The sequence below is a fragment of the Dinoponera quadriceps genome, unplaced genomic scaffold, assembly GCF_001313825.1.
Source record: "Dinoponera quadriceps isolate SergipeBrazil2010 unplaced genomic scaffold, ASM131382v1 scaffold1115, whole genome shotgun sequence".
Lineage (NCBI taxonomy): Eukaryota > Metazoa > Arthropoda > Insecta > Hymenoptera > Formicidae > Dinoponera > Dinoponera quadriceps.
Genome location: NW_014555233.1, coordinates 110,592 through 120,806, shown reverse-complemented (window position 1 = coordinate 120,806; position 10,215 = coordinate 110,592). Strand labels below are relative to the sequence as shown.

General features: G+C 45.4%; 1 protein-coding gene across 5 annotated transcripts in view; it reads left to right on the top strand.

Annotated features, from left to right (window-relative positions):
* The window catches only part of LOC106743662 (axin), a 33,301-nt gene that overhangs the window by 15,678 nt on the left and 7,408 nt on the right, over positions 1-10,215 (top strand). The window contains exon 1 of one of the 5 annotated variants that reach the window (XM_014617723.1): positions 9,257-9,593. The exons of 3 other annotated variants lie outside the window; for them this stretch is intronic. The gene's annotated coding sequence lies outside the window, so the exon portion shown is untranslated. Of the gene's footprint in view, positions 1-9,256; positions 9,594-9,613; positions 9,642-10,215 lie in introns of those variants that run through there. One more of the 5 variants, XM_014617725.1, reaches the window with a different exon arrangement.

The window sequence follows — 10,215 nt, the reverse complement described above, 5'->3', positions numbered from 1 at the left end:
GGGGGGGGGGGGGGTCTCGGACACGTCCGTACTCGGGCGCGTAAAAGAGATTTCGCCGACGTTGCTCTCCACAGACGAGCCGAAGGGACCTCCGGATAGAGAAGAGAGGAGCGAGGAACGGGGGAGAGGAGAGAAGAAAGAAGGGAGGATCTCTCTCGCGAGCGCGGGGGCACGAGGGGCAGCGGAGGAGAGGGTTGAGCTGAAAGGGTTAGCTGAATGGGAGCCGTGTGTATGCTTTCCTCGTTTGAGAAGCCTCGGATCGCCCAGGGCCGTAAAGGAATCATGCCGCGCCACCGGTTCTCCCTTCGCGATAAACTGTCCGCGTAATTATTTAACACCCGTTAAGCGCGCCGCGGCGCGGCGACGGTGCGTCCACCACGACGCTCTCTCGGCGGCGGCTTTACACACTGTATATGGGGCAATAGTAAGCGGTCGATCGGTCTTCTCGCGAGTGCTCATACGGTCTCGAATCGATTGCGGAAGGTTCGATGACATCCTGATACAGGGTGACCCGAAAAACACGGGGAAATTTCGAGGAGAAGTGTTTCTCGTGCGGCGGTTGTGACGTATTCAACCGTCGTGAGTAAAAACGACGGTCTCTTTCTCTCTCTCTCTCTCTCTCTAATTTCTCAAAATAATTTGAGTTTTTCATTATAAATCTATTTTTAACCCTCCGAGTGGCAACCAGGGTCATTAGTGTTCGGGCCATCGTAAGTGTTCGTTTCTCAAGATAAAATCATTAAAAATAAAATATTCAGCAATTTATTGTCGACAAAACAACTGTGTGGCCTTCAAGTAAAAGAGTAAAGGAAGCTCCGATAATTTTTGTCGATTTTTTCGAGCAGTTCAAGAGGAGAAAAATCGAGGAAGACACAAGTGACCCTGGTTGCCACTCCGAAGGTAGTGAAAGTACATCGCTACTCGGAGGGCGAAATAAAAGTCTGATGCAATTATAATTTATATTATTTTTTCTTTTTAAATATATCGCGCTTGATTCCGTAACGCATAATAAGAAACACTTTCTCTCTCTGTCTCTCTGTAACCGCGTTCGGGGATCGTTTGTTATTGCCGACATTGTCCGAGTGGTAGCGACGGACGCGTATACCGCAGTGATGGTTGACGCCGGCCCATATCGCCGCGATGAATCGAATTTTCAGTTTGTCGGATCGGCCTCCCGATTCAAAGGGAAAGACGGAAAACTTGTACCTGCGCGCGCCGGGTCCTTCTGAGAAACGTCTCTGTTTCGGGGCTGCCGCTATCTCCCACGGATCCGTCTTCCCTACGTCGCGCTGGAGTTTGGGGAAAAAGTGCCGGTTGTAATCCAATCGACTCCTCATCCCGACGGCGCTGTGTGTATACATTGTATCACAGGGATCCTTCCACGTAGGCCCGGCTGTATCGCGGCCGATCCGTCGATCGATCAATCGCTCTCGGCTCGCCGGATCTCGCGAGGGCGCTCGCCCGCGGAATTTTTCAAACGCGACATCGATCGTGCGGTGATCGCACGCAAAGACAGCGCTCTCCTCGCGATCCGGAGCCGAACACCGCTGCTCGCCGCTGAACGAGCGGTGGGCAGGGGGGAATAAAAATCCGGACTTTTCGACCCAGCTTTTCATCTCGCGCTGCAAAGCGCCGCGCTATAATTAGAATTTCAAGTGCTTCGAAGAACACGCTTTCATCGACCGCCCGTCGTCGTCGTCGTTCCTTCCGTCGGGTCTTGACGAACGAACCGTGCGTCGCGCGCGCGCGCTCCGGACCCTCGGCGTGGACTCCGGACACCCGTTAGACCGCGCGTGACGAGGGAAGGGCCCCGAGACTCTCTCGAACGGCGCGCGGCTCGCCGAGCGAGGCGTTCCGAAAACCTGTAATTACGGACCCGGCGTACATCAAGCGGTGCCGCCAGCCGCCGAGGCCTACGTCTTCCGTCTCCCTTTTTTATATCCGTTTCTTTTCTCCGCCTTTCTCCTCTGCCTCTCGCTCGCGCGCTCTTCTCCGCCGTCTTCTCTGTCCTCCCCTCGCCTCGCATCACCCCAGGGCCGTACTCCCACGGAACTGGTAGGAAGGTCACGGCGAAGATATTATATCTCGCAACGTGGGACGAATGTCCGGTAGGAAAGGAGATTTTTCTTCTCAGGGTATAAGGAAGAAGTTAATTGGTGGTATCGTTCTGCTATCCGCACGTGAAAAGTCGATGTGGTGAGTTACTGAAATTTCGATAAGACCATGTCTCGTCCGTCTCTTTCCAAGAATGTGCCCGAGTCCAGTCGGTTTTTACTGACGTTTGCGTTTTACAAAGCAGCCGCTATCTTTTGTCGCTCGCCTCTCTCGGAGCTGTCGGAGTCTATGTAAAGAACCAACCGGCAGCAGCGCAAACGTGAATCTTAGTACGGCACTGTACCTTTGCCGCCGCTCTTTCTCTTCTTTTCTTCCGAAAGTACCGCCGTACCTGCGCCGAGGTCCGACTTACCTATACGCCTCCAACTCTGCTCTCCTCTTCACACGAGTGTTCTCTCTCTCTCTTTCCGTGTCATTCCGTTTCTCTTTTACTCCCCCGATCGTCGGTATCCGTCCGTTCTGTCTTCGTGGTAGTTCGGTCATTCGAGCACAGTGTCTTGACCTCCAGCTATGCTGGAGCGTTTTTCTTCCTACGATCCCCGTGTGTGCATGGAAACGTCGCGATAATGTTCGCAATTGAGTTACGATAACTTTTTACGAGAACCCTTAATCAAGTCCGGCTTAGGCGATAGTCTCTAATTGGACTGATATATGACAGTCTACACAGAGAAGAAGCTTCCTTTGCATTTGATAGAATTTCTTTAATTGATACAAACTTGTTTTCTTTTGAAAGAATGGAGCAAGCAAATAAACATTTGATTCAACAAACAGGATTGTTTGGTTTCTCAAACAGTAAATGTCTTTACGTCAAATGACACTTATCTTTTGTATTTTTTCATACAAACATTACGACGGTTGTCACATGCGACCAATTATTTGAAGAAAACACTTTAATAGACAAATATCAAGAAAAATCTTCTTAGTTTTAGTGCAGCGATATTTAATAAATAATGAAATGTTTTATCGAGAACCAAATTATTTTCTCAAAATAGTATTGATTTTTTGTTATCAAACGACATAGTTTAGTGAGATAATTCTCATTCGAACAAAATATTTGATGTTAAATTATATTATTTGTATCAAATAAATGAAACTAACGTGTATACTAAATCTAAAAAAAAACCTCTGTAATTAGGCTATATTAAAGATTATATTATGCAAAAGTCGGCGTACTAATAAGAATTAATGGGTATGCAAATTTCCATTCGGATAATTAATATACGGTTGTTTCAAATAATCCGGGGACTAATGTCGCAACGAAACAATCGCTCGTTCCAAATTCGTTGAATTTGCATCGCGGACCCGCGATAATTGTATGTCCCGATATAATCTGATTATATATTACAGCCATTATATTACAATATTATTAATGTCGCGTTTAATTAGCCACGCAAATGCCACCTTCTCTCCGTCACTTAATATGGTAATTTTATTCTAACTTTCGGTCGATGATTGCCGGTCGGTGTCGAACATAAAACACCGGAGAGACGATAGAGGAGAAACTCGCGGTTTCTTCGAGGATTCGACTCGGAGGAGAGTACATCGTCGTCGTGGTTGTCGTCGTCGTCGCCGATCACAAAAAGTCGGCGTGTCAGCGGCTGCATAGAGAGGTACATCGCCGGATGGCCTTTAAGATTCCTTTTCGTCCGCCGATGTGCTTTTCTTCTCTCGACACATCGCTCGCTTGCTCGCCCGCGTCTCTCGTTTTTTGAAAGAATCTTAATCGCTCGCCGATAAACGGCCCCTGCGATCGGGAGCGACCGGCTGGCCGTAGGCTGTGTTCTCGCTTTTAATCCTTTTAACCCTCCGACGCCTGAATTTTTATTCTGAATTAACAGGCCCTCTTTTTTCTGCGCACACGGGGAAAAATGTAATCTTAAATCAATGATGGAAATATTCTCGTACATGTACAAGCGATATTATATAATGTAATCTTCTTAGAAGATTTTTAGTCCCGATTTGATTGAATTTGTGCTGACGCAAGTATCATTTGCACTCAATTCAAGAAACGAAAAATTTCCAAGAACATTATAATATACTTGTTTATACACGGGTGTATATCTGTCATTGATTTAAACCTCTAACAACAAGGTGAATCTTCAACGTATCCAGGAAAGTGTGGTGTTGGATTCGGCCTCGTGCTCTGTTTTATTCATTTTTCATATAATTCACGTACAAAGTGGGTAATATGAAACATTCTTTAAGAACAGAAACCACGCTGTAAAATAAACGAGCCCACGGTGTCACATCCCGACTTCAACCTTGTGGTTCGAGGTTTGAGATAATTATTTCCGCATAGGAACTTTATCGTCGCAGATAAAAGAACAAGTAACGAGACTCGATTGCGGTTGATCTTTATCGAATAATGCCGATCATGTCGATAATTCCCGCGCGCGATGTCGTTTAAATGGAACGAGTAAAAAAATCGCATCCCACTTCGCGGTGACAGGTGATGAGAGGCCGATCGCGCGTATATATCGAGAGAATCGGCTGAAGAAAAAAAGAAAGGAGAACAGGAAGAGGAGAAGAAGAAGAAGGAGGAGGAGGAGGAGGACACGAGATGTGAAAGGTGGAGGCATTGAGGAGAATCACAGGCATCGTTCGAGTGGCTTCGGATGAGCAAATCATTTCGATGGTCCTCCACGAAGCGACGACGGTTTCAAAGCGCGCGTTCTCGACGATCCCGTTGCGCGCGTATCTCACGCGGCAAAAAAGGAGCCGCTGGAGTGCATTCAGCGTGTGCAGCCGTCAATTCTCGTCCCCCCGCGTCCCACCGCGTAATGCCTTGCCCTCGGCGAGCCGACCAATTGCGCGCGCGTTACCGGCCGCGCGTGGCGCACCACGTGCGCCGCGCGCCGTATTATTGTTATCATTATTAAAATATTGCACGTGGTGGCACGTCTTTGAAGTTCACCGATGGGCAGACCTATCTCGAAGCGGCGACACCGAACGTTGTTGATTCTTCTTGCACGCCCACCGGCTATTTGCGACTCGCTTATCGCGGAAACACGTCGCGGATCGCTCGTTGATAAACGAACGGCCGTTTATCGGCGTGTCGCGCCGATAGCCGCTTCTCGATTCGAACGTCGGTGGCGGTAACGACACCGCGCTCTCTCTCGATTTCTCGCGGTTATCGACCGCGTTGCATCCCGCAGCCGTCCTTATCCGCGGTGATTTTGAACCTGTTCGGCGCGGCTGCGACGGACAGTGTCGTCCTGCACAGTGAAGAATTTTCTGCCAAATCTAACATATTTCACGCGTTCTGAACGGCCCACACGAGTCTGCGTGTTAATTTCATGCCGGATGAATATATGTTGAAAAGTAATGCGAATATTGTGTCAAAAATTCACGCGTAATTAATGCATTAATCGATATCAAAGTGTAAAATGTATTATTTTAACACTTACACATGTTGAATGTCGACTCGACGCAAAATACTGGGGTAACATAAACATAATATGTTAAATTAACGCATGGGCATGTGGAAAATTTAACACAAAAGTTTTAACAGGTATCGATTTTTTCACGAGTGCAAAATGTTTTTTTACCGTTTAGGTTGATTCCTCCGTATATACATAGTAAAAAAATTGTACTCGCCCACTGAAATTTTGTGTTACTCTAACATTGGGAATGTGTTAAAAAATACACAAATATAATGTTAAATTAACAGATTCAGCTTGTCGACCTACGTTGACAAAGTAACACGAAATTTCAGTGGACCGTTTTCAACACAAAATTCTTTACTGTGTTACGCTCTCTCGGCTATCTGTCTCAACGGTAAACTGAATTCTTAATGCTCGATTTCACCAGCATCGATTAAACCTCAACCTGAGTTTAACCTCCCTTCGGACAAAGATAAGGGTTAGGGTTTCGTCGACGTTGGTGAAATCGGGCATTAATTAATACGTCCGTTCTTGCGCGTCTCGGCACTCGGACATCGTGCGTAACATTCGCTTCGTCCTCAATGTCAAAAAGTCAATTTTGCCTTGATTTTCAGGGAACCTAAGATCTTTGACGAAACGTACGTTTTCCAAACTCCTCTCAATTTCTTCAGCGACAGGAATTTCAATTGGTAATCCTGTTAGTTAAGCTTAGCTTAATCGAAGTTTGGAGCACCGGGCCTTATGTCCGTTTCTACCATCGTGATTTAAATCTAATCGACAATTAACTCAGCGGACAATTGACCAGATCGCATTGATCAGTTCAGCTAACTGGCCAATGCGATTGGGCGATTCCCTAGAGTCAATGGTCGATTAAATTAAAATCATTACGGTGGAAACAGACGGTCTTAGGGATACCCATAAGTAATGTCGTTTTTCTCAGATTGAATAAATATCCACTGTATGAGGTTTTGAATCCCAATGAAACCATAACTGCTGAATATTATTGTACACAGCTTGACTGTAGATCGCTTTGCTTGATTAATCTAAATGTTGATATACTAAATGTTAAATAAAATTTTGTATAAGCATCAAAAAGCGACAATTACTTACGGGTACCCCAAATATAATTCGTGGCAGAACTCGGACTGGAATTTGATCCATGAAGACGTATGTGCCGAGGATCTTCAGTTTTCCTCGGGTCACGAAGCTTCTGTTGCAAGGGGAGGGGAGGGGGGTGGAGAGAGGAGCTTTTGTAAGGACGGTCGCAAAGTGTCACGTTTCACAAACGATGATCGCCGTTCGCCGACACGACGCTTGCGAATTCGAGGATCGCATATTCGCCGATGTTGCTTCGCACGTGTCTCGATACCGAACCCGGATATCGGCGGTGACCGGAAGCCGCCGCCGCGATGCAAATTCTTTGTGCTTAGAATTGGAAGTCACAGGAGTGTGAATTTTAATATCATCGCCTGGTGGGAAAAGCCGCCGGCGGGAGGTTTTTCGCGCGAACGGACGCGGGAATTCTCGCGCGGGATACACACCACGGCGCGCACGCTTCGCCAGATCTTAATATCTTGTCGAACGTCCCTCGTGCCTTCGCGGTATTTCGGCGGGCGTATCCTTCGGATTCTCGAGACTACGTCGCCGACCACGCGAAATGGACGGGGCGATTTCACGCTGGACGAGACGCGATTTTATTCGGCCCGCGGATTCCGCGTCGACCGGCCGAATATTTCGTGCGTTATGTCCTGGCGTCAAGACGCGAGCTTTTGAGAGGAACGCAATAATCTGATGTAACCAATAATTTGATAAATGTACACACACACGGGTGTCCTAGCATAAGAAGAATACCTAGATATCTTGGGAGTTTAAATATGGGGACCTTAAGAAGTCGAAAAGTGATCACAAAAAATTCCACGATATTTTATTTTCGAAATTATTCAAATTGTGCGCTTTAAATATTTCTCATCGTTAAAAACAAAGGAGATATTTAGAGGTGTTCTCCTTATACCGGTATACTCTGTATATTTGTTAGTTCAGTTTTTAGACAAGAAGGGGACTTGGTTTATAGTTTTGACCTTACTCATTCCTCTATACACTCTCATATACTCTAATACTATAATATTATAGTATTATATATAATTTTCTGTATGTAGGGGAAACCAGAGTAAGTTGACTAATTGATTATCTTTGCTATTTTCTAACAAAATCGAGGAAGTAGAGATTTCATAACCGTCTTTGACATATTTTGAATCTCTGCTTGCTCGATTCTATAATCTGTTAGAAAGTAGCAAAAACAATCGATCAGCCAACTTTCACCCCTTTAACCGACTTGTCCCGGTCTCCCCTAATCTATACCGCATATCCTTAAATTTACATTGCTTTTCATTTAATCAATTTTCTTATCGATATTTTCATTATACAAATCTTTCATTTCTATATATTTTCTTTACTACTACTTACTTATTCTATTTATTAAACTGTTCATTTCCCTTACAGTAACGCTACGAAAACCAGAGTAGTAAAATTAACTTGAATGATAAAACACGTACGACGATTCTGCGTCCTTATTCTGTAGCTTTTAACGCACGCGTTACAAATCTTTGCGCAGACAAAATGACGAAATAGCTGCGCAACGATGCGTTAACGATGACGAGATTCTTGTTACAAGTTACGAAATAAGGAAGTTAATCGTGATGAACTCCCGATGGCCGATCGTTAAGGAACACGCCGAACCCGTTGGCCGGGATCGCTGAAACGGAAAAGGTTAATATATTTCCAGTCGCGAGGGTTAAGATTATTAATGATAAAACACGATGGTGTGTTGGTGGTCGGCGGAAAACGTACACACACAAAGATAACCGTTCGTAATTCGTTAGTACGCGGCGAGCAACCCCGCGAGTCTAATCACTGGAGGCATGGTGCGAATATAATAATTTTAATTTGCGCCTTATGCGCCTCCACGTTCTTGCCCCCTCGTTCTATACTTACCTAATGACGTTCGTCGTTGTAATTATTCGAGACGCGCCGGCGCTAACATATAATTAAAAGTTGAAAGTGACGCGCTTCTCCGCGCGCGGCGAACTATCAGGATGTCGATGACGAGCACGATGCGAGTCCTCTCCTCCTCCCCTCGCTGTGGGAAGGGGGATATGAGCTTCGTTAAATCTTAATTCTAATCTTCTCGATTCGCGGGTACCTTCTCCCCCGTGTGTGAATAAGTTCGAAGGGGAAAAACGCGGAGTTTTCTTTTTTTTTTTTTTTTTCTTTCGTCGAAGAGGCAGAGATAAATTCGCGTGATTTTCCTGACGAATTTAGTAATCCAGACAATATAACGTCTAAAATCGAGGACGTTTTTAGGACGTCTTAAAGATATCTTTCTGATGTTTTGTGTGTCCTGATTTTAGACGTTACGTTGTCCGGGAAGTGGCGTTATATTATCGTTTATATCTGCATATACTATACGCTATAATTTCTCCTTGCTTGTGAAAAATTTATATGTATATTTACAGTGTGCGCGTGCGCGCATATATTTTGTAAAAATTCTTTATCTCTCACGTTCGTGAAAACGCGCGATCGGCAAGTCAGATTTTCCGCTTAACTTCGGGCGCAAGGCTGACGCTGTGCGCGCGATAGATGGCAGCACCGGCAGCGGGAAATATTTCGAGGGCCGTTGGGATTTGAAAAATCCCGACAATCGATATAATATCGACGTAAAGATTTCCGCTGTTTCGCCCGGTCGGTCCGGAGAATGGCAGCGGCGTGGAGAACGACGGGAGAAGAGATGCGCCTCGGCAACGGGAAAGCGAATAACAACGCAACGAGCGGCGGGCCGTACCGACATCGGCGATCGCGTCGAGAAACGACGTCTCGCTACCACGAGGACGAGTTTCCGAGCAATACGAAATCCATCCGTTCGAGGATGAATGCGGAGAAATCCACGAACAATGGGAGGTTCGCGAGAGAATTGATACAGCCGGGAAAGCTTCTTAAGTTAATACCTCGTGGCCGCTGCTGACAAACAGTTTTTTCCCTTTCATCGAGGGATATATCGCGGATACGATCGGTTCGTCGTCTACGAGAGTTTAGAAGGAGGTACAATTCGCTGATTCTTACGTTCAGCGTTGCTCGACGAAAAATTTGGTGAATGTTGTGTGATTGCCGAGAGATGCATTCGTAGAATGTGAACACTTTATTTGCCCGGTTATTAATATACGAAGCAGCAGATATTATGTAAACTTACGCGTGTGATAAAGTTACTTGTGGTTTGTGAAAAATAATACAACAGAAAGCTTTTCAACGAGAATATAATTTATCGTAGCCGGTCAAAACGGTTATTCAATTCGTTGGAAGTTGTACGATAACAAAGTAAGGTTGTGTACCTTCAGAGTTGATTGAACAATTTTTTTCATCATATTCCTGTCAAATTTAATTTGTTTAACGGTAAAGTTATAGTTACAGTCAATCTCATGGATATGATTTCATCCAATAGAAATAAATATCCAAGTAAATAAGTCTCGTCCTTCTCAGATATAATAGGTACAAACATTCCAGAAAGATATGCACAGCGAGTCAACGTAGTTCACCAGGATTCTATATTCTACCCCTACTCTTCCCATCGCTATATCAATGTGGCGTCAGTCCTGGTCAGGACGCAGCCTTGCTTCAGTTTGCCTCCAGACGTGCTATCGATGGTACCGTAGGTTCAGTCAGTATC